Consider the following 6,091-nt stretch of genomic DNA (forward strand, 5'->3'; position numbering starts at 1 on the left):
AAAGAAGATAAAAATATTAATTATTCTAGGACCATTTTATTTTACGCTTGATTCTCGCTGAAAAGATATCACCAATATTTTAATGCCACTACTTATTAATCATTAACTGATGCCAATTTTCCGTATATCGCTTTATAATATTACTTATTATAGTCTGCTAGTAATGAAAATATCCCCTTTCTTTTTTGAATAAAATCCTAATCATCACGTTATTTGGCAGTAAATGAGCATTTGAACAAGACTCTAAGGGTGTGTTTGGTACGAACGAAAATATTTTTCATGGAAAATATTTTTTTAGAAAAAGTTTTCATGAAAAATGAGTGGTTTTATCACTTAATTTTTCTTGTTTGGTTGGTGAGTAAAAAATATTTCCCAAAAAATATTTTTAGTGTTTGGTTAGAGAATAGAATATTCTTTTATGCTACTCTCCTCATCTACCCCCCCCCCCCCCCTCCTTCCCTTAAGTCTCTAAAAATTCATTTGTTGAAATGAAAACAAAATCTATCTATAACATGAAAAGAAAGTACTATTAATAATATTTTTATTTAGGATTGGGGTGGGGTGGGGTGTGGAGGTGGGTTGGTGGGGATGGGGAATAGCGTGGGGAAGGTTGAGAAGGAGTTTTGGAAAATGTTTTCCCTTTTCTTGATAGGGAAAACAATTGGAGGAAAATGAATTCATGAGGAAAATATTTTTCAAAATATTTAAGCCAACCAAACATGGGAAAATTAGAAAATATTTTCCGGAAATATTTTTCTTCATACCAAACACACCCTAAATATTGATTTGCTTGCAAATCTATCTTGTATAACAGTTCTCCAAAATAATAGCCCTATATATATATATATATATATATATATATATATATATATATATATATATATATATATATATATATATATATATTTGAATGGGGACTGTAATTATTTTCGGACGATCAGCCAGATGTGTTAAAAACCCAATCTATTTGTCCCACGGGAAAAAGTCCCGCATTTTTGCGAGTAATTTACATTCATCATATTTTCGGCCAAAGATCCTATTTATCTTTTATTTATCCCCTTTTATTGTCCGTCTTTTTCCTCATTTTGGCTTTTTCCCTATTTTTTCATTCATGTGTTACGTATTACAAAACCCAAATGTCACCTATTAAATTCTCTTAATTACATTATAGTAATGCATGTATTAATTAATTAATTACTACATTTATGTTGCCTAATTACTATTTGTTGAGAGTATCAGAAACGCATGATTACAATTAATATCATACTCGGTTGTCTATAAAAAGGGAATGTCAAATTCTTTAACACTGAATTACTCTCATATTTTTTCTATATATCGAAAATGATCTCATCAAATTTACAATATTCAACAAGGTGATATTTTCTTCCTCTATTTTGTCCTTTGTTTCATTTTTTATTCTTTGTTAGATTGCCAGAAGGGGGTCTTTAAATACATTCCAGGTAAAATTAAATGAGTTTTTTGTTAAAATTAATACTATTATATATTGTTAAATCTAACTCCAAGATTAAGTTCTTCTCTTATTTGTATAAAATGGGATTCAGTGAAAAATATAATGAGGGAATTGATTAATGTTTAGAATTGCGATGAGTCTGGAGACTTTTCGTTTTTTCACTAAGATGGCATTTAAACTTGATTTTTGTTTTATTTCTACAATAACAATTTCTGAAGAATATTGTATTTCGCACTTTTGGACTTTTTCTTTTCTCTCTCATAATGTTTCTTTTATGTTTTATAGTGAGTTTTCTTCTTTGTAAATTTTATCAAGAGATAAGAGATAAGATTTTTCATTTGTATGCAAAAAGTTAATTTTATAAGTATTTTACAGTGAATATTTTTGTTTTCTTAAAACAAAAACGTTTGTATATGACAATGTATATTCAACTATGCTTTACTTTCAATAAATCGATATTGACGCAAATGTATGATGTTTACATGCATATTCTTTCTTATAGGAAAAAAAAGATGATACTTAAATTCTTTATTAGCCTATTGATCTCTTCGTGAATTCACAAATATTTTTTATGAATGCGCAAAGCGCGAATAAATTTATTAGCCAATAAGTAAACTAGATACCACCTGAGAAAATATGATTTATAACATCATGTAAGGAATATTTGCTTCCTTTCTATTTCTAACTTTAATTCATTTTATAATTAGTGTATTACTTTCTACAGTTCTTATAGTGAATATAGGAAATTCTTGAAAACTAATGATATGGTAATTGCATAACTAGTAGTATAATAAAAGAAGAAAAAGTTGTTGCAGAAATTATATATTGAATATAACCAAGATAAATTTCAAAAATCAAATCCGTATTATGTTTTATCCTTTTATTATTATAAACTTAATTATTTGCTTTTCCTTCAAGATACTTCTCTTATTATAAATAGTTGTATACTTTATTATACTTTCAAACTGATATAGTGAATTGAAGATTCATTCACTCATCTTTCCTTACAGTAGCCAAATGCTCTTTGTTTTCTTTCCTTTAATAGTTTCATTAATTGCTTCTTCAGAGTTTTTCATGTGATAATGTTCTTGAGATATTATCTAGAACATTCTTATTTAGAAGCACGAGATGTATGCAAAATAGTAAGTAAAATATGAAAAAGAATTACATGTGAATCAAGATTCATGCAACACTATTGTCGGAAAACTAATAATATTTCAGGTTGCTTTGTTCAATGTGCAAAGAATCGCAAACACGTCTTAAAATTTATTTCAATAGATGAATGTTCGGGAAAAAAATCAGTACGTCAACTAGTTGAAGCCTGTTATAAATAGAGTTTTATTATGGTGAATGTCTATATTTAGAGATATTCTAGGGTTCATTGCTTGATGGCTAAGTCACCCTCTCCCTATAAATAGAGGGTTCTATTCCATTGTAATTCATCCCAAAATCAATAACAATTCTCTCTCTCTACTTTTCTCTGCAATATTATTCTTCTTCTTTTATTGTTTTATAACACGTTATCAGCACGAGACTCTAACCAATTGAGTAGTAGCTTTGGGATTGAGCATAATGATTGTCAATTGTTCCATGAACTTCCTTCATGATTAAATTCTGGATTTAAGTAAGTATTTTACCGTATTTTTCTCTTTTATTCTATATTTGATTTTAAATACAAGCAAAGACAATAAATTTTGATTATAACTCTAATGGAGTTTGTAAGAAATTATAACCACCCGAAGTGGTAAATTTTTTATGTCTTGCCATGATCAAAGTCATGTATGATCGTGAGCACAAGAAGTGAAAACCCATTGAATTTGCTCCATTCTCATTCCCTTAAGAGAATGTGATAGCAATTAAGTCTGAAAGAAGACAAAACTATTACCATGAAGGTATCAATGGATGTGGATGTGGCAATAGACGAAATTATAATCGTCATCATTGTGATAATGAGAATAATAAGGATTCTCAAAATAATCCTTCACTCTGTGAAAGTAATATTTGTCATCGATTTGACATGAGATTTTATAAAGCATATATAGATGATTATGGTCCATCCATGATGTGAATATGACAACATCTGATTTATGATTACATATTCATTCTTCAAAGAATATGAACGTGCTAGTGGTAGTGAATATACCACACTCACCTCTAGAAGGAGGTTTGAGATGATATAAGAAAATAATGTCATTATCATGGTATGAAGTCATTGGTCACGTACCTATTGTACGCCAAATATTTTGGTAATGTGATTATTAAAGAATAACATTAATGCAAGAAACATATCTTGCATATAATTTTGACCATGACTATAATAGTATAACTTTCTCTTTAAAAGAGATATTCATCATATGGATGCTGATGAATATGTGGTAGTACCAAATTAATTGAGAGCTCTGGAAGAGCCAATTATTATTATTTTGGAGGAACACAATTGATTACCAATAAGGTATTGCGTTGTAGTAAGTCTCAAAGAAACTTATTCAGTTTCCAAAGTATAGCGAAAGCGGTTGATTATATTGAGACTATAAATAAAGGAAATATTTAATATCTTCTATTACAACAGCTTGTAGTGGGGTGATATGTATGTAAAAAATTACCTGCTTTATTCTCCAGTTTGTACTACACAAATAAAAGAATACCACAATAAAGTGAATGTTTATTGATATAAAAACCCATATCATAATAAACTTGGAGTTTATTGATAATTGCACACGTCATGGTGTAAACCTGAACTTTATTGATAATTTATCCAGTTGGCATAATTGGTTTAGCCATATCAATTTAAGTATGATGTGCAAAAATAATAGAGAATTCACATGGGTAAATATTAAAGAACTAGAAAGTTCTTTACGAATTCTCTTATATTGCTTGTTCTCATTAATTAAATGACCAACTAAAATTGGGATTGAATCCCATGAATGCTGGAAATATCAAAGGTGAATATGGGCCCATTCAGCCGCCATGTATACCACATAAGATGCATCTATGAGATGGTTACATGTGCAATTATTATTAACCCGCAATTTGGCCGGTGTGTGCGAGGTAACTTGCTCCATAATTTAATTTCGAGCATAATTTCCAGATTTTCTATTCAAAAAGTTCATCTTGATAAGTTGGTTTACATCACAGTTGGTTTAGCAAAATAATTTATTGAGTGCCTCCACTTAATAGCTAAACAATTGCTTGTGAGAACAAAGTTATCTATATCAGTTTGATATACGTTATATACGAAAGTATATTATTTTCTCCCTTCACAAGTGGTTTCAAGGTCAGGAACCAAATAATTTCATCTTATTATTATTGATGTGCAGTGTATATTTTGATTAACACCATAACGCAAAAGATGGGTTCTCAAAGTTGAAGAAACAAGTTAGTTTTTCTAACATGAGGGGGAGACTGACGACCCAACCCGTCGTCTCATGTATTACAGCCCCGTTTCCCCCATTTATTGCTCTTTCATGTTTTATTATCAGCAACGGGTGAGTTAGAGTTGAATTGAATTGGTTTGGATAGGAAATGAGACACTTAGTCTCTTTAAGGAAGGTTTGGTTTGGAAAAGTCAATCGAACGTTGACTTATTAGTTAGAAGGCTCGGATGTGAATTCCAGTGATTCGGTTAGCTTCGAGAGGTGATTTGTGACTTAGGAGTGCGATCGGAATTGAATTTGGAGGTCCGGTGTAGAATTAGGCTTGAATTGGCGAAGGTTGAATTTTGGCGAATTTCGGTTGGTAGGTGAGATTTTGATCCGGGGGTCGGAATGGAATTCCGAGAGTTGCAGTAGCTTCGCTAGGTGATTTTGGATGTGCGGGTAAAATTTCAGGTCATTTGGACGTCGTTTGGTTGGGTTTTTGATCGAATGCGTAATTCGGAAGTTTTTAAGAAACTTAGGCTTGAATTCGATGTGATTTGATGGTTTTAGCGTTGTTTGATGTGTTTTAAGGATGAGAACAAGTTTGAATGAAGTTTTAGGATGTATTGGTATTTTTGGTTGAGGTCCCGGGGGCCTCGGGGTGAATTCGGGTGGTTGAACGAGAGGTTTTAAGGTGTGTTGCAGGTCTGTTGCTGTTGTCATCTGGTATTTCCGCTTCTGCGGAAATGGACCGCAGAAGCGGGTGAGCGATCGCAGAAGCGGTCCTTGAGGGCTTGGCAATTTCCGCAGAAGCGGACGTGGATCCGCAAATGCGGCAACCGCAGAAGCGGTTCTAGACCGCATAAGCGGTCCGGAGAAATTTAAGTGAGCTTGCAGAAGCGATCGTTTGGTCGCATATGCGGTGACCGCAGGTGCGGCATGATAACCGCAGAAGCGGAAAACAGTCTGGGTTTAAGTGAACAGTGTTTTCACGATTTTGAAAGAGAAGAAAAATATTTTGGACTTCGGCTTAGGCGGTTTCTTGGGCGATTTTGAAGAGAATTCGAAGGGACTTCATCAGGTATGAACTATTGGACTCGGATTATGTTTATATAGTGAAAAATCATGGATTGAAAAATTTAAGGGATTAAATGCCAAAAATGGAGGTTAGGGCTTGAAACTTAAGAGAGCTTAAATTGATGATTTGAGGGGTCAAATGGACTCCGATTTTGGTGAATTTTATATGTATGGACTCGTGGCGAGA

Source organism: Nicotiana attenuata, chromosome 6 (assembly GCF_001879085.1).
Source record: "Nicotiana attenuata strain UT chromosome 6, NIATTr2, whole genome shotgun sequence".
Lineage (NCBI taxonomy): Eukaryota > Viridiplantae > Streptophyta > Magnoliopsida > Solanales > Solanaceae > Nicotiana > Nicotiana attenuata.